The sequence below is a fragment of the Mus musculus genome, chromosome 5, assembly GCF_000001635.26.
Source record: "Mus musculus strain C57BL/6J chromosome 5, GRCm38.p6 C57BL/6J".
Taxonomy (NCBI): domain Eukaryota; kingdom Metazoa; phylum Chordata; class Mammalia; order Rodentia; family Muridae; genus Mus; species Mus musculus.
In genome coordinates, this window is record NC_000071.6 from 98,554,684 (window position 1) to 98,576,357 (window position 21,674).

The window sequence follows — 21,674 nt, forward strand, 5'->3', positions numbered from 1 at the left end:
TTCTATTATAAATCACTTAATCTAAACTTAATACATTTTAAGATTCTATACAGTCTAACGTATAAAATTTGTGTATAAAATTTGTAAATATTCAACTTCCTGTGAGTATGCAGATATATGTGTCTAGCTGGGCAATTTGACATATGTTTAAATATATAAATAAAGATACACATATTAATATTTTTCAAGTAGTTCTACTTGTAGAAATATATAAACAAATGTTTAGAGTCCCATAAGGGAATATGTATTTTCATATTTCATAAAGGAATATCTTTTCATTATGCTTCTGGACCTTGTACCATTTGCTACAAATTGGGAAAACCAGTAAGTATTTAGTTTACTAGTAAATGGCTGTCTTTACGTACTTTCAAAGAGCTCAGTCAAACAGTTACGTCTCAGACACATCTGTTTGGCCCATGCTTTTGTAACCATAGTTAAAAACAGAAGTAATATTTTAATAACAATCTTAAGATGATATCTTAGGAACTTAAAGATATTTAAGTATATTCTACATTTTGTATTTATAACAGAAGGCCAAATACTTTCAAATAATGAATTTGTAAGCAGTGCTATAAATCCATACTTAATGACTTCCTGAACTGTGAAATGGCTCATCATTCCTGAATCTTTGTTTCTGATGCCCATGTCATAGGCACTTACACTGAGTGATGCAGGCTTCCTGTCCATGTATACTGCTTCCTGTGGTCAGCTTGCATGCTCATCAAGAGATACTCATATTTGTATTCAATGTCTTCCTGTAATAGATGTACTTGCTACTTTTCTATTAAGTTTCATGCTTAATTATTCATATAAATGAATCAGATATATAAGGGGTTATAGATATAGATGAATAGATGGCAATAGAACACTTAAAAATGTTTTGCTAGAACTGTTATTGCACTGGGGGGCGGGGACAAAAGTCATACATATCTAGACAGTTATTATGATTAAGTCATTTCTGAAGTATCTCTAATTCCTTATACACCAAAAAAGAAAAATAATAGATTTTACTTTCTTATTTGTAATAGACTGTAGTTTGTGTAAAGAGATGATGAATTCTGAAGAATGGCCATCTCTAATATGCATAGGCAAGGTCATAGCCATCATGTAAAACATGAAACTTCAATTGTATTTCCTTGTGTTACACACACCACTGTTTATAGTCACGTCAAGGTCCTATCTGACTGTTCTAAGAACATGACTCGGCGAGTCTAGCTGTGTCTGGATCAGCAGTCTTTAATGCGTCAGTAGGATGTAGTTAAAAAAATGACTGGGCCTGAAAAACAAGATTTTTCATAAAAATCCCTTTATCATTCCTAACTTTCTTGTACGACTGGTTATTTATTACCTTGCTATTATACAATGTAGGCAAACTTTATACCAAGTAAAATAGTAAAATAGTACAGTTGATCACCAAGAAGACAAATATTCTGATATTCTAATTTCAAATGTCTTATATAATATCTTATTTTTTCTGATTAAGTACTTTTACAAAAGTTATGAAGATGAACCTACCTAAGAACTTTTATGATATATTTTGTTATATTGAGGACCTATAAAAATGCACGTCTTTAAAGAATTACATCATCAAAAATGCTTCAGTTACTCTAATTGAGAATATGTAAAAATGATAATGACTTTGCCTTAGCTTGAAAAAACAGTATTAAAGACATCCCCTTTACAAAGGTGACTGCCTGTGGTGAGCTGTTTCCACTACATAGCTGAGGGGCACCTCACCAAGAAACCAAGGCTTGAGGGGCTGGGACTACAGATCAGTCCAGCATGTGCAAATACGAAGACCTGAGTTCAAACCTCAGCCCATACATAAAGGCTGGACACTGTGCTATGCCCTGGAAACCCTAACACTAGGGAAATGGACACAGGAGGATTCATGGACGTTGTTGGCCAGGCTAGTCAAAGGCATGAGCTTCAGGTATACCTAGAGAACCTATTCCCCTGCAAATAGAGGAGAGAGCAACCAGGGAAGATGATAGATGCTAACTTCTGACATCTATGCATGTGCACACATGTATATTACATACATGTACAAAAGAAACTAGCACATAAACCTTAAGCTATAACCAAAAAACAAACAAACAAACAAACAAACAAAACAAACAATGATCTGTGTTTTAACTGATGGCTGCTGTGCAAGAAGAGTCAGTATTTTTCAGGGATGAGAGCATGGAGGGGTTACCCAAGCTGCAGTAAGTAGATGGTCCCACATCCATTTACATGCAAGTAGCCCTAAATGGCCTTAGTGGGTATTAGATTTATATATAGTTAATATATATTATATACTTATATATAATATATCCATATAAAATATCTTTATGATATTATATATAGATATATACTATATAATATATATATATATATATATATATAATATAAAGTTAAGAGCACACGAAGTCTGATGGGAAAAGATAGAGAGGAATTGGAGGTAGGGGGTGGTAGATTTGATCAATATATAATATATGTACATCTGAGTATTAAATTAAAAATGTAATTTAAAAACTGAGCAATTTTCAAGCAAAAACCTCCAAGAATGGCAACAATTTAAAAAGAGTATGCTGCTAATTACCTAATAACAAGGAAATGGTAACTGTTTTAGAAGGGCAGGAAATTATTGGTCAGTTTGGGGAGGAGCCTTTGAAAAGGTCGGGGCATTCCAGGTAAGGCGGTTTTCCAAGACACTGGTAGTCTTGGGTCTAGAAATGGCAGGAATCGTTCACTTGCGGAACATCCACTGAGCTTCCCATAATGGGTGACAGACAAGGCAAGCATGTGACATGATTTGCCCTGTTCATTTGAAGACTGTATATTTAGGACAGGCTCTTAGACTCTGCAGTAGAGAGCAAATAGAGGCGGAGAGAACTGCAAATCCTTAGAAAATAATCTACCAATTCCATAATATATTAGCTTTCATTCTCAGAAGATTCTTAGTGATTCTAAATTAGTGTATTGGTTTATTTGTTTTAGTATGCATCTATAATGCACTTGTGAGTATGAGTGTGAATGTGCGTGCAGGTCTGAAAACAGCCTTTGGGGGTCAACTATCCCCTTCTCACCATGAGTTCCAGGGATCCAACTCGCATTGTCAAGTCATGGTAAACACTCTCATCTACTGAGGCATTCTTTTAAGGAAAATTCTTATTGAGTTAAGTAAATCGTAACTTGGTGAAATTTATAACATGAAATATTCATGTCTCAGTTCTCCACTGGTTGGCATCCCTTAGTTTCAAAAACTGAGTTGGGATGTAGAAAGTATTTTTCTAAGGTAAAATTTAGCTTTTCAGTTAAAATCTAGAAACCATTCCCAAACAAAATATGAGAGTAAGGTAAAAATTCCATCTTTCTGTATAGAAAATGTTTGCTTGAATTGTATTGTCATTAACAGGGGACTAAACTTGGATTTTAAAATATTTTTTGAAGACTCTACATTGTGGTATGTTTCAGTTTTATGTGCCTTTAAGAAAAAAATGTGTTCATTTGGCGTTAGGGAGTTTCCTCCACGAATCACTGAAGAATATGTTCTTTTTAAAATGCACCTTCAATTTCATACATGATATACTGGAAAAAGAACCTTGATGCCGCCATCTGTTCAGAGCTGTACTGGCACGTAACTGGGAGGTTTGCCTACTTCCAGGTAAGCAAAATAACTACAAGATATTTTCATAGTATAGAAATATCCTGCTATCTATATGGAGTATGAAAATAAAAACCCTCTTCATAAAAAATAAGTTAAACGGTATTAAGAAGGCCGGTATTTGCCAAGAATTAAACATTTTAAACAGCTGCAGTTGTCAGTTGTTAAATGAAGAACTTTAAATTACTCTGTGAAAACATCAACTACAACAACTGTGTCCCGCCATCCGGAAGAGTGAGACATAAGGAACATTAGAATGTACAGAACACTAATCCATCTACTTGAGTAAATGTAAGACTCTCTTTCATTACACAGTGAGGAAGGCTTTGACACAATTTTAAAGCAGATGAATCTCTCCCAAGAGAAAGACACTGCCATTATATTCAGACACGGAGGCCACTGATGACTTCAGCAACTTCCAGCTGGGCTATGGCTGGGCTGTGTGTTCGCTTCGAGTGTGGCCCTTTGAAGCTCAGGTGTTTTAATTTCCTCTTATTGAAAATAGTTTGCTTCTCACATAATATGTCCTGATTTCGGTTTCTCCTCCCTCTACTTCTATCTACCCCCCCCCCCCCATCCAGACGTATCACCTTCCTCTCATTAGGAAACAAACAGGTTTCTATGGAATAACAATAGAAGAAAATGTAGTAAGATAGAGCCAGAACTAACACGTCATCATGGCACAAAACAGACAGAAGCTTAAGCACCCAAGGAAGGCACAGGAAACGAAGAAGAACCATTTGTGGGCACATTCAGAAATCCCACAAAAACACCAAACTGGAAGCTGTAATGCACGTCCAAAGGGTCTCTGGGGTAAAAGAAAGAAGAAATTAATACGTGAATGAGATGAAAATTTAAAACTATGATTCAAGCAAAGCCAAGAAATTCAAAAGGACGAGGCCTGCATGGCCTTGTGAGACAAGGAGCCTCCAAAGCCAGCACTGAGTCAGTTTTCTGTTGACATAGGCTGCTGGGCATGCAGCCCACCCTCAAGACAGTTGCTATCCTCTGCAAGACTGCCTTGGAAGAAACTAAAATATCATTCGCAAGTGGCTGTCAATCAGAGATGACTTCTGGGTTGGCCATGGGAGGCATGTGTCCACATCTCCTTTAAGATCTAGGGCCCATGCCCTTCCCACTGTTCCCTGTACATTACCAAGACTGGAAAAGTGACTCAAGAATATGAAAGAAGATTCTTGCAGACCTAAGAAATACCAGGTCTTTATGTGTGTGTGTGTGTGTGTGTGTGTGTGTGTGTGTGTGTGAAGTGACTATTTTTCCAGCTCAGCCAAGGTATTTGCTAAGTAGACATTTTCCTATAAAGCTTGTGAGGCCTCGACAGTGCTTTAAGGCTATGAACAGCATCTAATGCTGTCTGTGATGCACATTACAAGTGAACTACTTGGCTGGCCAAGTAATGGTGGTCCACTGTAATCTTAGTGTTTAGAGTGTGGCTGAAGGAGCAAGAACTCCAGGTCAACTTTGTCTGCATAATGAATTCAAGGCAAGCCTGAACTTTATGAGACTCCGTCTCAAAACAACTAAACTATGTAAACAAGGGAAAGAAAGAGCCAGATATGGTTGGTGGCTTGTGCTTGTAATGTGAGGCTGAAGATTGCTTGGGGATCAACCCCTCCCTCCTTAAGTGGTTAGCCAGGGAACTCTCAGAGGTCCTGAAGACTGTGAAAACTATTGGAATCACTCATGGGTGCCCAGAAGAACTAGACAGTGCAGCCATATTGCTGAAGATGACACACTCTAGATAAAGAACTGGGAGAACCTTTGCTTGAGCTGAACTGCAATCTTTCTCCCTGTTGGCTACATTTCAGTGTTGGATGGCTCCAGTCAGGCCATTGAGAGAAAAAAGTCATCACGCTCAAAGCTGGAGACCCTGTGCTAAAATAGTGAGCTACCTGCTAAGACATGCCCACTGGTGAAATAATAGCAAGGATAGGCTGGAGATAGCCAAATGCCCACTGATTGCTTTTGCAGGTGAGAATTCATGCCTGCTACTTTAGAATTTGTGGGAGGGAATTCACTCCTGACTGTAGGAATTTCCCAGAAGCCTATAGCTTAGAAGCCTGTAGCTTACATACCCTAGGGAGGATTCTAGTACCAGTGGTTTTTGTTTTTTTGTTTTTTTGTTTTTTTCCCAAATTGACAGGAAGTTAAATTGCCTTATAAGTATTTCTATTTGAGTGCAGGCCTTATTCGAAGAAGCCTCTTTGTCAGACACAAAACAGGTTCGGGTGCTGGGGACAAGTGAGTGCTGAGTGCTTGGCCCTAGAACAAATGTCAGAGGGACTGTGGGAACTGAGGGAGAGGGAGGAGGATGGGGGGGACAGGTCTTCTGCGCACACACTGCAATCATGAACACACAGCAGTTGTCACTGCACACATGACGCTCAGTAATAGAGGGCGAAAACAGAAGAAAGGCAAGAATGGGGGAAAGGATGCGATGGTAGAGGAGAGATCAGCTGGGGAAGGGAGAGTTGGCAAGAATGGGGGATGGGAAGGGCAGTGGGAGGTGGATGTGATCACAGTCACTGTCTACATGTATGCTACTATGAGATTTGGTTACACAAATAAAGTTGTATTATTTGATACTTTTCCAAATTAAACCTAAAACCACATCGAATAAACAGTTACAAAATCAGAGAATTGGCATAGGGTCAAAATAGCCCAGAATGGACAAGGGTTGTGTTGGTTCTACCACTGGCATCCAATTTGAGTGACCTGCTCCTTCATGGGATTCTGGGGTCTGTGTAGAGCACTTGCCTTACTTGTGCAGGCCCCGTGATCCTAATACTACAATTGTGAAGTATTCACATATCAATAACTAATCCCCACTTACAATCAATTAAAACAGTGGGACTAAACCAATCAAGGAAGGGAAAGATTACCACATTAAAAAATCAGAAGCACTTAAGGAAGAAATTGAAAAGGACAGAGGATGATGAAAAAACTGCCGACATTCCTAGAATAATCAAGCTAATTTTATGTAAATGAATATTTTAATGAAAATAATACTCATATCTAATGCAGTTTCAAAGGCATCATTTGCCTATTCAGACTACTACAAGTGTAACAGTCAGATGGTAGCACAGAACGCCTCAATCAAAGAAGGCAATCATTAACAAAAAGCGATGCTTGAAGGACCACAGTGCCTGACACCAGCATTCCATGCAGTTAGTGATGCCATAGCAACAAAAACAATGATGATCCAGGAATAAAAACAAACACATGGACTAGTGGGATGGATCATTGAGCCCAGATTCAGTCTCAAGAAGCTGCAGCCGCCCAGTTTTGGCACAGCCATCAAAAGGTATATTGGATAAAAGACAGACTTGTTAACAAATGGTGCTGAGAAAACCAATTTCCACACATAGGCCACACACAAAAGTAGCCTCAGAATAGGTCATATGCCTTAACCTGAGACTTACATAGATAATACACTTCAAGGTATAAATACAGGAAAAGGTTTTTGAATAAAAACTTTAAAACCCAGGAAACAATCTTGAGAATTTTTTAATTGGATATTTTCTTTTATTTCAAATGTTATCATCTTTCATGGTTTCCCCTCTGGAATCCCCCTATCCCATATCTCCCCCCCCCTCTTATATGAGGGTGCTCATCCACCCACCCACCCACCCACTTCTACTTCTTCACTTTCGAATTCCCCTATACTGGGGCATTGAGCCTTCACAGGACCAAGGGCCTCTCCTCCTATTGTTGCCAGATAAAGCCATCCTCTGCTACACATGTAACTGGAGCCATGGGTCCCTCCATGTGTACTCTTTGGTTGGTGGTTTAGTCCCTAGGAGCTCTGGAGGGTCTGGTTGGTTGATATTGTTGTTCTTTCTAGGGGGTTACAAACCCCTTCAGCTCCTTCAGTCCTTCCCCTAACTCTTCCATTGGGGACGCCGTGCTCAGTCCAATGGTTGGCTGCAAGCATCCACATCTGTATTGGTCAGGCTCAGGACAGTACCTGAAGTTTAGATAGTTTTTGTACAGCAGTAGAGGGAAAAGACAGCCTACAGGATGGGAGAAAATCTGTGTAACCTGGACCCCTGGTAGGAAACCAATACCTGTAATTTGCACAGAACTAAAAGATTATACACCAAAAATTAATAAAACTCAAAAAATAGGCAAAATGGGTTGAACAGATAGTTCTCAAAAGCAAAAAGAGGACAGATGAAAACACAAAATGTCACATTTCTTTCATTTGTGGGCTCTAGATGTTACAACGTATTTACCCAGACAAACATAGGACATGGAAGGGGATGGAGATTAACCAGGAGAGAAGGGGAAGGATAGGGGTGGTAGTCAGGAGTGAGTATGGGCCAAGTGCATCGGTACATGTGTAGGAAAAACATGATTCAACTCATTACTGCGTGTTAACTTAAAACAAGTGAACAACAATGTAAAGGAAAAAAAGAGACATATCTTATCCCCGAAAAATGTATTGAGGTGGTACTGAAAACATAGAGGAAACAACTCCCAGATGATTTTTTTTAAAAAGCTACATTTACACCCAAAGATCAAAAGCAGTACTATCATTAAGTCTCTCAAAACACTCAAGACAAATTAGGCTGTGATTGTCACAGCATTTTTATCTGATGAGAGCCCGAAGCTGAGTACACACGGGTGCCAGGAAATGTTTCCCATTAGAAACGACACCGTACATTTTCGATGATGAAACCCTGTTGGTAATGGATGCGGAACCTCGCTCATGCCAGAAATGCTTCATCAAGTAGATTCTCTGCAGGAGGTAAAATTTCACCACGTTTCAAACTTTTATGAACAATATTTTATAGAACATATATTTTGATATTTGGCAAAACTATAGAGAGAAGCGGTAAATGAAGAACATAAATTTCAAGTCAGTAGTCACCTCTGGGAGAAAGGGAGGAGGGTGTAACCAGGGAGGGCAAGTTGGGGGCAACAACAGCCCTGGGAATGCTGGGGCTGGTGGGGGTTACGTGGGTTTTTAAAAATATGCTCCCTTGGGCTTCTGATAGACATTAGGCACTGGATTTGTTTGAATGTGATATTACAGTATTTTAATAACTCGTGTTGAAAAGAACAGAAAGTGCCATGAACACTGTTCCGGTTTTGTGCACTTTCTATGAGCCCTGGTTCCCTTCCCTTCCAGTGATTCCAGAAGCTATGGTTCCCCGGCCTCTCTGGTGTCCCTGCTGCCCCCTTACTCTGCTCTGATGGTGACAGTAAAGCAGTGACTATGACAACACTACCCCCAAGTTTCCACACAGCGCACCTCCAGCCCCGCCTCCTTTCTGGTGCAGAACGTACCTGTGCCTTGTGTTAACAGTCTGGATTCATGTTCCATGCTCTAGAATGATCTGAAGAGACAAGTCGACCCACTCTTACCTCACCACTCAAAAGCAAGACACTGCCTACTTTCTTTTGAGTTCTCAGCTCCTTAGTCAGCATTCAGCTGCATCACAGGCATCTAAACCAAGACTGCTGCTCCGTGGTGCAAGTGAGACCAGGACCACTGCACAGCCATTCCCTGGCCTCCACATCTCCCTGTTTTCGTCCCTGTCACCCCTTTTGCTTCCCATATCTCTTTTTCACCTCTGGCTCTGCTATAGCTTGGGGCTTCATTTTGACCATCTAGATTATGCGCATGAGAGAACAAAAACAAACACCCCCATTGTTGTTCTCTCTTTTTTGTTGAAGATCAAAAATACTGAACAAAGCATAAGTTCGCCATTCCCCTCCCCCATCCTCCGAGAGAATGCTCCCCCCCCCCGCCCCGCCCCGGGCGTTTGAGGGAGAGAGCCCATGCAGTACTGAGTCTGCCAGTACTGAGTTCTGCACCTTGCTCACTTTCTCTCCTGTCAGAATCCACATCCTTTCGGTCTCTCCTTAGAAAACAACAGGGATCTGAGGAAGAATAAAACAAAATAAAATAAGATAAAATAAACAAACCTGAAAAGAACAAAACAAGCAAACAGCAGAAAAAGCGCAGTATAAATGCAGATGGAGAGAGAAGCATGTTCCTAAGGGATTCACAGGAATCACTTAAAAATATAAAACTGGAAGCTACAATACCTAAAGACCTAAAGGGAAAATGCCCTATCCAACTCATATGAGGTAAAGAACCTCCAAAGAAGCCATTGATTTCATTTCATCATCTACAGGCATGGAGCCTGGCCTCAGAGTCCTTTGTATCCTCAGTGAGACTACACTGGAGAGAGCTTCTTTCTTTGTTGACCAGTGCTTATCAATTGGACATAGCTTTTGGGCTACGGAAGGGAGCTTATGTCTGCCTCTGCTCTTGGTACTGGGACTCAGTCTAACACAGACAGACCCATGCTGGCCTTGTGCACACCTCCACAGTCTCGGGGAGTTCAAATGTGGGTGGGTGGGTGGGTCCTGCTATGTTTACAGAGCTTGTTTCCTTAGCATCCTCCATCCTTTCCACAGCGTTCTCTGTAAGGGGAGCCCCTGACGGAAGGGATTTGATGGAGACATCCCATTTAGGATCGAGAGCTCCAAGGTCTCTCATCTTTGCACACTGTCCAGCTGTGGGTCTCTGTATTTGTTCCCAGCTATTGCAGGAGGAAGCTTCTCTGCTGAGGGCTGCGGGAGAACTGATCTGTGAGGACAGCAGAAGGCAGTTAAGAGTCATTATATGGCCACATTCCTTTAGCAAAACTAGTAGTAGATGCTTTTCTCATGGGTCCCTCTCTTGGCCACCCACCAGGGTTAGGGATAAATTCTATCTCATGGGATGGGTCTTAAATGTACTCAGATATTGATTGGTTGCTCCTATAAGTTTTTGTCACTGTTGCAGTAGGACATCTTGCAGGCAGGACACCATTGTAGACCAAAGACTTTTCTTTTGTTAGCATACATTATACCTTCCAGTACCCTGAACACTAGTTCATAGGGGTGCATAGTCTCAGTAGGCACCAGTTCAACTTCTCTCTGTTCAAGAGGCTGTATAGGTGTTCTCTTCAGCAGTAAGGCCTTGCTGTCAGGTTGGGGCAAGCAACCAACAGTCTTGATAATGGTCTGAGTGGTTTGGGTATGGGTATTCCCATGGGGCCCTTTTGCCCCAACTCGATCAGGTGTAACTTATTCTGAGAAGTGGATGCTTTGTTTTTGGTGACAAGAGATGTCCAGGTGAGACTTTGTCTCCTTGGCTATTTAGAGATATCATTCAGATCACCTTCATACACATGTATATTTTAGGAAGATAGATAGACAGACAGACAGACAGACAGACAGACAGATGCTTATTAATTTTATGTGTGGACTTCATGGGCAAGCATTATTATATTTAGTGGACATTAATTCAGAGGCCACTTGTTGACATCACTACATTTGAGTGATAGATATATACAGCTTTCTTCAGGTTGTAGTGTGCCTAATTAAAATGCGTCATGACATCAGCACCCTGGGAAATGGTGAGCTTCCTCTGAGCTGAGGTTAGAATAAAGAAGCAGTGGACTTTCCTTCAATGCAGATGGCAGGGGTATTTGAGGGAGGGTAGCTTACTCGTTGCTTTTAGTAAGCACCGTGGTCCCCTTTCCAGCTTCCTACAAACCCTCCAGAAGATAACATGTGTCCGATGCTTGAGCTTTCTTCCTCATGTTAGCCTTTGCAGAACTGCGGATGAGCACAAACTGATTTTATAAAATTTTCTGACGCAAATTGATGATTATTGTCAGTAGAAAATCCAAACAGCCACAGAATCATAAGTATATCCCACAGACATGTCAACATTTCCCTTTACTGATTGATTTGTGTAATTCTGACTTTACTCTCCTAAGTTATTCTAAAGAAAGCAGGTACATTCCTAGGTTTAAGTAAGACGCATTCTGGGAATTTCCCCTCTGCCTCTATCTAGCAACCCAGGCAAGAAAGCTGTCTATAAATATATTGAGTATAACACAATATATTGTGTACATATATTGATATATTGTAAATATATCTTAAAAATAACACCCTTGCAGTCTGTATGTAATAATAAAGTCTTCAGTGAAGCTGATTTTCTTGAGTGGGTATTTTCCACCAAATAAGTGATAATTTATCAGGTATGCCAGTATCATTCCCAGTAACCTACCTTTTTTTGCAGAGCAGTCTCTTTAGCATGAGGGGCAGAAAGAGATTCTTTCTTTTTATTTGTTGTAAAGTAAAAAACTTGAAAAAATTTGAAGGTAAACTATCTCCCATCAGCACCTGGTCAGTGTTGGTGAAAACACTCATTGAAGAGTAAGGGTCCCAGTGTCTTCCCAGGACATATACTTCATGTGCACGAAACTTGCACCAGCTAGAGGGACACGCACAACAGAACTGGTGTGAGTGGGTCCCACATCTGTGTTGGCTTCGTAAGTATTTTCTTCTTGAAGAGCAAAATGGAGACCATTCCTCCTCCTTCCAAGGGCATGGAAACATGTTTCTTTTCTTTTACTAGATATCCATTTTATTTTCTTGAAGTGTTTGAAACGGTGAGTAGGCAGCCAGCCTGATGACACAGCTGTTGAGAAGACCAGACACAAAGAAAGCCCAGCACTTTTCTCAAAGCAAGCTTGAGACTGTAATTACGTGTTAGCCACTGGAATTACAAACACTGGTCCTTGAGAAGAGAGCTGGAAAGCTGCCAGCTTCTTTTTAGAAAACCTATTCATAGACATCACAAAGAAACTTGGAATTTGTCATGCCCCTCCCCCCACCTTTATTGAGATGCAGGTCCCCCACCCCCACCCCGACCCCCTGCTCCACTCTGACTGAGTAGGGTTTCTTGGTGTTTCTGGATTTGAGGTAGGAGTGGAGTGGCTGGAACTTGTCTTAGTGATCTCCCAGCTTTCTGAATGAGCAACTGCACCCAACTGCTCCACATCATATGAATATGCAAAGACTGATGTTCAGGTCCAGTGAGAATAAAGTGTAACTTTTCCCTTTAGCTACCTACGTTTTAATATTGAATACTTTTTTTTTAAAGATTCTGTTTCTTTTTGTATTATTATTAGATATTTTCTTTATATACATTTCAAATTTCAAATGCTATCCCGAAATTTCCCTATACCCTCCCTCCGCCCTGCTCCCCTACCCACCCACTCCCGCTTCTTGGCCCTGGCATTCCCCTGTACTGGGGCATATAAAGTTTGCAATACCAAGGGACCTCTCTTCACAGTGATGGCCAACTAGGCCATCTTCTGCTATATATGCAGCTAGAGACACAAGCTCTGGGGGTACTGGTTAGTTCATATTGTTGTTCCACCTATAGGGTTGCAGACCCCTTCAGTTCCTTGGGTACTTTCTCTAGCTTCTCCATTTGGGGCCCTATGTTCCATCTTATAGATGACTGTGAGCATCCACTTCTGTATTTGCCAGGCACTGACATAGCCTCATATGAGACAGCTATACCAGGGCCCCTTCATCAAAATCTTGCTGGCATATGCAAACCATATGGTTTGGTGGCTGATTATGGAATGGATCCCCTGGTAGGGTAGTCTCTGGATAGTCCATCCTTTCTTCTTAGCTCCAAACTTTGTCTCCATAACTCCTTTCATGGGTATTTTGTTCCCTATTCTAAGGAGGAATGAAGTATCCACCCATTGGCCTTCCCTCTTTTTGATTTTCTTGTGTTTTGCAAATTGTATCTTAGGTGTTCTATGCTTCTGGGCTAATATTGAATACTTTTAATGCTTTAACAAATTGGCTGTAGTGTGATGCTAAATAAGACAGAATATTGTTGCCCTGGGACCACTAAGATATATTTCTGGTTACTTCTTAGATGCTTTGGAAATTTCTAGAAATTACCCGTGAAAGCTAGAGGATTTCTTGCCTTTGAAGATTTTCTTAGCAATTATTTTTATTCTTTGATGAGCAACCCTCCCCAAATTGTCAGCTCTGGCTGTGGATATGGGTGATGGTCATTTGCTCTTGTCAAAGTCCGTGAGACACGGTGCCCTTTCCCTTACTTTCCTCATTACTAGTACACTGCTAAAGCCCTGCTAATTTTTTGTTCATATTCACTTACCTATGTTTTAATCAGCTCCTCTTTCCCACAAACCTGTTTGTCCATCTCCACCAATACTGAATAAGTCCTATTTGCTTTCAAGTTACTGCTCCTGTTCTGCATTTTGTTTTGGCGTTGGTGGAAGACTGGTCATTAAGTCACCATGTGAAACAATTCCTTTATCCCTACCCCAAGTAGCTGCTCCCACATATGCAGTGGAAGAAAGACACAAGCAGCAGCTGCCTTAAGGGGTGCTCTTGACTAGTTCCAGTGCAGGTGAGTGAGCAAGTGAAGTGAGAATCTCAAAGCAGAGCCTTGCAGAGCCGGTGAGCTCAAGAATACGAGAGAGACACTGGCTCAGCTTGGCAACCAAGTGAACCCTCTTCGTCAAGTGGAAACTCAAGGGTTCTCTAGAATGGCATTTGTGTTGGATGGTATTCTGTGGGAGCCAACACTTGAAGGAGTGTTTTCCTGAAGTGGACACAAGCGAAAAGATGTTTTGCTTAAATACACACCTGAAGGAGCATTTCCCTGAAGCAGACACAGGTGAAAGGATGTTTTGCTAAAGCAAAGGAGGTGGGATGAAGGATTCTTTGCTCATAACCTGTATGTGTTAGTTTGTTGTATGTGTTGTTGAGCTCCGTTTGTTGTGACTCCATAAAGAGAAATGCACCCAAAAGCTTCTTGAGAGGTTCCTGTGGTTTCCTGTGGCTGCTCCTGCAGACTTGGGCTGATTGGCAGAGTGACACAGCTGAGACAGACTCACTGGGGTTTTGCTAAGACAGACTTAGTTGCTGAGGCAAGACACCTGGTGAGGCAAGACCTATGGAGGACATGTGCTGGTTAGAGGGAGTATAAATAGGATCCAAAGGGCAGTGACAGGGGCTTGGCTTGTTTGCATAGCTAGCTTTGTAATGCTTTTTTTTTTTCTCCACTCTGCTAAGATGGGCAAGTTGGGAACCTACTTCTGGTGTCCCTGGTGGTCTGTTTTCTTCTGCTGACTCATTCCAATTCAGCTGAGGCCGAGCTGTTTCTGCTAGGTTGTGCCACACTGCTGATTTGTGTTTGCTATGCTGACAGTACCGAGTTGGACTGCTGGTGTGTCTGTGAAGTGTTTGTGAGTGGATCAAGCTGCCACTGCCCAACTGCTGATTTCCTGATAACGCAGATGGGATTTGTTCCAAAGAACAATATCTAAGCAGGTCCACTTCTTCCGTATCCTAATAACTTTTCTTTTACCTCTGGTGGGTGGTGGGCTAGAAGAGAGGTTAGAGCATTTAAGAGCCGTTATTAAAAATAGGGTTGAGAAAAAAATTTAAGCTTACATCTTGCAGAAAAGCAGATTCATCCACAGCTTCTAATGTCCCCTGGTAGTCTTTTTCCCTTTCTTTGGTGAGGACAAATATGGGTAGATGGTACTATATTTCCTCCTGCTCTTTGACCAATCTCACCCCAACTTTCCTATCATTTTGTCCCACACAGAGCCTTCAGAAGGCCCTTCTTACTCTCTGCCCTTAACTCTTTGATTGGGAATAAATACTTCTCTAAGCCCACATTCCATCCCTTTCTTTTCTTCTCCGTCCTCTCTCCCTTCCTGTTGTTCTTCTGGTAACCGTATACTGTGTTTGCTTTCCACATTTATGCCCAGTGATCTCTGTGAAGACAAGGGAAGGAAATGTGTGTCTTATATTTCATTCTTGTCTGAACTGGAAGTTTGTCTTCCTTCAAAACAATCACAATGGTCACTGAGACTGTACTTTGGTTATTTCTGTCTGAAACCACTCCTAAGTGGCATTTCCTGTCTTGCCTTTTTCTACAAAACCTCCTAGTTAGATGTTCTCTGAAGATCTACCCCAGTGCCCTTCACTCCCTTTTATTTTCTATTGTCTTTTGACAGCAAGAGTCAACCTCTGGACCAAATCTCCATTTGTATGTAAGTTCTCTTGACACTTTCTTCTATAGGCAACTGAACGTCTTCTCCATCTCAGCCCACAATATTTGACTATTATACCACATTCACAATATCTTGTTAAAATAACACTCAACTTTTATTTTCTACCTTTTTGACCATACAAGACACCAAATGCCTGTTTAACAATTGTGGCTTCTAGTTAAAGGTAGACATGGAATGGCTGGAACTTAATGATCTCCTCTTACCTTTAGGAGTGGCCAGCTGAAAGATGCTAATGGGAAGAAGAAAGAATGATCAGAGAAAGAATAAAATTATGACATTAGGTATGGGGTTTCCACAGTGAAAACAGGAAACCCAAATTTCTAGCAGAAAGGCATTTTCAGCAAGGTAGTGACCTCAAAAGAATTGTGATCCTTGACCCTTCTTAGAAAGTCTCAGGTGATAATGACCTGGCTGTGTTTATTTACTCTGTTGGATGTAGAAGTGCAGCCTGGAACCTAGACTTATGGTAGACTGAAGTGCTCAGAATAGATGGTGAAAGCCTGGATGCTGGGAGTACCAGTTAAGCCATGGGTGAAGGAAGTGTTGGTCAGATGGTTAAGCTCAGTAGGTCACAAGACAAAACAAAAAGACATGAATGTGGGAAAGGAATTTGGGGGAGGAGGTAAGGGTTGACAGGGGTGAAATGAAAATGGACTGGAAGAATCACTGAAACCTAGAAGACTGGGATCTCCAAATTTCTTCTTTTTCTTCATTGTTTCTGGTATATAAGGTCCACATGAATTTTCGTTATTAGTTATATATTTTTTGTTCTTTCCTTGCTCAGCCATTAAAGAGTCCACAGTTAGTATTTCAACCCTTTCTATTATCAACAGAATGCCAGTTTACATTATATATTATTAAAGACATTTATAATACCAAAACCATATGATATAGTTGTATTATGCAATGGAAACAACCTTATACTTAGCCTGCTCTTTTCTAAAGGGAAAGGGAGGAAGAGTGGGCCTAGAGAAGAGGGGAGGTGGGGGGATGAGCTGGGAGGAGTGGAGGGAGGGAATCAGGTCAGGAAGTATTGTATGACAGAAGAAAAAAAAAAAAGAGAAGGATTTAGAAATCTGGTTCTGAACTCTAACAAGCTGTACCATCAGAAAGCTGGGCAATTCTTCAAAGCTTACATCCCATCCTTTTAGATTAAAATGGATTGTCTGTATGACATGTCTCAGCCCCAACGTGTTATGAAAAGTATAAATTCTTGGAACCAGGCATGGCAGAGTAGGATTTTACCTCTTTCTTCTACCTCTTCTATCGTTAACAACTATGAAATGTGCCTCCTTTTTTATGGAAGTATGTTATGAGTATTCTTGTGGAAAACAAAATCTCACTTCTGTACGTACAGCCCAGTGTTTCATCTGCTGGGAAACAAATGGGAAATTTGACAAAAAATTAAAAACAAGCAGGACACAGGAGTGCTGAGAGGTATCAATCAATGTGATTGAAAGTACAGTCCTGGGGCCAGGATGCTGAAGAAGACAGTTCCTAGGCATCAGAACCAAAATGAGAGCTACCCACTGCCTGAATTGCCCAGGAACCTAGATATAAAACATCAAACAAAAGAAAGAATTTTCACTTAAGTGTTCAAAGGGAAGGAAGAAAGGTCATAGTCCTGTGAATTTGCCAAAGGTAACTTAGCAATGACAGATGTGTAAATTCTAAAGTGTGATCTTGGGCAGTTATCCCCTGTACCCCAGGAAGTTCCAAAACCCAATGCTATATTTTGGAGAAACTTAGACATATGGAGATGGACTAGTGGCTGCATTTTACTCCCAACTCCAAGGAGCATAAGGCTAAGCATTTCTTGAAAGTCAAGAAACTGCTGCCCAAATGTTCTTAGGTGTATGGCCCTCCACTGGAGTGTGGGTGACTTGCCAGGAGTTGTGCTCTTAAAGAAAACTAACTCTCTCTTCCCCAGCAGCTAACAGTTGCCAGGGGCTCTTTGACTATGCATGGGTCATCATGGCCAACTCCTCTTTCCTTGCCGGTCTGCCGTAGGACTGCAGAAGCCTCAAGCAAGCTGTCACAAGCACTGTGAGTTCCTACACACATCTGTCTTCCTGAGTCCAGAAAAGGTTGCTTTCTGGACACTGGGCTCTACTTTTGTAAATTGCCCTAGAATTACAGAGAGGTGCTTAGGAAAGTTTGTTTCCCATCTCCATTACATGATAAGTAAAACAGAAGCTAAAGCTTCGTTGGCTCTGATTAAATGCTAGGCCATGATCACTGTGCATGGATAATGCCTCCAGCATCCTTATGCCCCCTGTTGCTAGGAATGCTGCACACATTGCCAAGCACAGCCGTCTGTGGTGCAGTAGTTGGTCAGCTGACATCAGTGCTGATTTCCCGGTTGTGATTACCTCTCATTCATCTTCTCTTCTCCATCTGGTCTACAGATTTTGCCAGATCTTTCTCTGTTGGACAACACTTCCATCTCACTAATTCTAGAGAGTGACTGCTCTCCGGTTTAGCTTGATGCTGTGATGTGAGTAGGAAGGGAAGTCTGTAAAGGATACCATGTAAGTGTCAAGGCTAAAAATGTCTCAAACATTCTACTAATAAATTCTCTTCTAAGTACGCAGATTAATATTTTTATTCAACTCCCATTTCTCTATCGATCCTCACACTTTATGAGACACAACCTAGACCCAAGCCCTTTCATTTGGTTATTTGAAATGATATTTTCTTATTTTGTCATTTCCAAGGGATATGTAGAAGAGAAGACTGTTGCTAATTTTATGACATAAAGTGCACAGCCACCCGTGGAAGGTCTGTTCCTTCTTTGACTCAACTACTATAGAACTAACAACACATAATTTAATACAAAATCTCTTGAACGTATTTATAATTTATTTACTTGTTAGTTTGTGAATCCCATGTTTTTATTATTTAATTGCTTACTCTAAATATCTTGGAATCTTTATATATTACCACTTTTGGAAAATATGAACAGTACCTGTTGTGAAACACAGTAACATTGCATTGTATTTTAAATGTCTATAATTTTATATTTTTAATTATATGTATGGTTGGATTTGAGATACTTCTGAGATTTTCATTGTGTATTATTTACATTGTCCTTTATATGTCCCAAATGCTCTCTCTCTCTCTCTCTCTCTCTCTCTCCATATATATGTATATATATATATACACATATACATATATATGTGTGTGTATACACATATATAGGTATACACACATATGCTAATATGCTATCATGGCAATCTAGTTCATTTCCTTTTCTGTATTATTAAGCTTCTTTCTTTGAGTTGTAAAGAGTGTTCATTCATTATAGTATTCAAATGTTTGGCCAATAAGTAAATGTTTATAACTATTTTGGCTATCATTAACTTCAAACTTCTTTATTCAAATTTTGCCTTCTAAATGGTAATCCTAATATCCTAAAGTATTATCTTCACTGAGAGCTCCTCCCACAAAACCTTGCTAGGAGTAGCTGTCTATCTCTGAACATTTGCCACAACACTCTCAATCTTTTTATCTTTTTACTGTTCCGCTGAGTTGCCGTGATACAAGCTCCCAGGGATGTGCATCTTCCTTGTTTAGGGACACTGCAGATCTTTGTTATGTTCATGCTTATTTTAATTCCTTTTATTTACATTGAAATGCTGTCATCAAACCTTCCCTATCAGCTATACAACTAGTTTAACTCAATAAAAGTAAAAATTGACTATATGACCTAAATACACTTTTATATTTTGAAAGACTTTTCAGGGGTCTGTATGGAGCTTATGCTATTTATACTCAATAAATATGTGCTTAAATTGCTTTTGTGTCATTATAGAAATCTAGTAATTTGCCTTTTCTGAATTATAAAGTTTCCTTTACCAAGTTTTAAAGAGTATGCAGAAGTTCTAGTATCTTCGTATTTTCATAGAACACTGTGATAATATTATCTAAATCTTTCATTTCAACTTAAATCTACATCCTAGCTTTTTACACAATGGATTAGGCATACCCATAATCTGTCATTAGTCCGAGTTTTTAACACCATCAAAAACCTTTCACTGGGGCTGTTACACACACACACTTCCACATTGGTTCCCAGGAAAAGACAAACTACAGCTGAAACATCAATTAAGTTGTCCATAATTATCCTGGTATGCATTAGTTTGTTTGATTATAATTCAAACACTTTTGGGAAATCATTTTGGATTTGGACGTGAATATCACCTTATAAAAAAGCAACAAAGAAAAAATAAATTTAAAAACTAAAATCAAATTCTCTAAGCAATACAATGCACCTTTACACATTTTCCGGATAAAAGAACTCTTGCTTTGGCCCCACACAGCCGCCCGGCATTCCTCTGGCGTTTTTGTCACTTAATCTAAGAAGTTCTTGTTCAGCACATAAATTTTCCAACTGTTATTAAATTTGGGTTACTAGTTTCTCAGATTTGGTTTGAGATCTCTGAGGGGAAAAAGTCCAGGACTCCAACATTAGCTACCCAATGCATAATGTCTGCTTTCAAAACAACGAACTGAGAAACCCGACCCCGAGCCTGGGAATTGAAAGCTTGCCAGTTGCGCTGAAGTGTTACATTCATTATGTCATACCACACACATCTGATAAGGGAAGACATAATGCTGTTGGATAGGCTCTAGTATACGAAAACCCTATAGGTCAAGCAGAGAGCTGTTTCTCATCTAATAACTGAACTATGCAGGTGCTAATTTGGACCATATGCAGGACAGTGCAGAAATGTGCTACTCCATAGTAAAATGGTAGTATGCGTGATGCTGGGTATTAAGGGGAATTTTTTGATTAATTAAGGCGCTTCTGCTCTGGTTAATTCAAGCCATACAATTGAGTTGACATAACTTTGTAAAAAATGAAGCTTACAGAAAACTGTCATAAGGCTGGTTTCCCCTTCTGTTCCTTTTCTTCATACACGCTGAGTTTTTGAAGCTCCCTTTGGACCAGTTCATTTGAGAGAAACGTATTGGACACTGGAAAAGGCCAAATTAGAACTGAAGCAGCAATTGACTCCCTCATTAAATATGCCTGCCTTGGGATTCCCCACCGTGGCTCTGGCACATGGAATACTGAGTGATTCAGCTTCTTAATATTTTTCATCTTCTTGTGGGAACTAACTTCGAATAAAGGACCCCAGAGGTAACACGCTAAGAACCATTTTTACAGTTTAATTGCAGATTTATACTAAGCAAGCGAGTATAGCCTACATGTTGAAGACTAAGGAAATCCATGGGAACTTTGATGGCAATTGTATTTTAAAGCTGTTAGAATTCAGCCTGAGGAGAATGTTTAAGGTTCTACCCTATCTAATGAGATTCACGTCTCACATCATTTCCTCTTTTCAGGGGGCTCTGGCTCTGCTCTTCTCTCTTCTGTTACTCATTGCCTCCTCTGTGAGGCAGTGTTACTAAGCTGCTTTTATTTGTCTTACAAATATTATCCTCTAACTTCTTAGAAAATAACATGAGAATTAAGTCAGTCTTTAGTTCACTGTAGCATGTAATACACGTGAAAAAAGAACTCGTCACAGTAAGGAACACAGAAAAAGCTGTTGCAGCTCTTCCCGCTCTGTGTGTTGGCAATATTAAGTAACCATTGGGCTTATGGTGCATTGAAAATAAATGGATCAACACCCAATCCCAAGGAAAGAGGATGTTTACATAAAATATAAATATCGAATATGTCTTTGCTATACTGGCCCAGCTGGTACAAAGTCGAGCAGTCCTTTGAGTTGGCAGTGAGTATATAGAAAAGACGGAAAAAAAAAGACTCAGAGACAAAGGTTAGAAACTGGGAGGGCTGTCCAGTCAGTATTGTGGCAGCCTCGAGTTTAATTCTCTTAGGCTCTATATACTTTACAGTATCGTGGGAAACGAAGTCACAAGCCAGCAGAGACAATGGCTGGTGTATATTCGATATCTGTATCCATCTGGAGACCTCTCTATTCCTTCTTATTCCTTCCCCCAAGATGAATAGAACACGCAGTCCCTTGCCTTGAGCTTCAAGTATATCCGCTCTTATCCTTCTATGTGTCAGCAGGCCAGGAAATCCGTCAGCAGACCCTGGC

The 21,674-nt window shown here is 40.3% G+C and overlaps 1 protein-coding gene and 2 long non-coding RNA genes across 5 annotated transcripts in view; 2 read left to right on the plus strand and 1 right to left on the minus strand.

Annotated features, from left to right (window-relative positions):
* Cfap299 (cilia and flagella associated protein 299) overlaps positions 1-21,674 on the plus strand; it is a 472,916-nt gene that overhangs the window by 225,546 nt on the left and 225,696 nt on the right. The gene's annotated exons all lie outside the window — the stretch shown is intronic.
* 1700010H22Rik lies at positions 7,560-13,874 on the minus strand. The gene is made up of 5 exons (XR_003955945.1): positions 11,748-13,874; positions 11,180-11,290; positions 9,494-9,559; positions 8,963-9,012; positions 7,560-8,411 (listed from the first exon to the last, which is right to left on the minus strand). It is a non-coding gene; the product is annotated as an RIKEN cDNA 1700010H22 gene (long non-coding RNA).
* Positions 12,396-18,483, plus strand: Gm42122. The gene is made up of 3 exons (XR_880449.1): positions 12,396-12,445; positions 17,531-17,646; positions 18,009-18,483. It is a non-coding gene; the product is annotated as a predicted gene, 42122 (long non-coding RNA).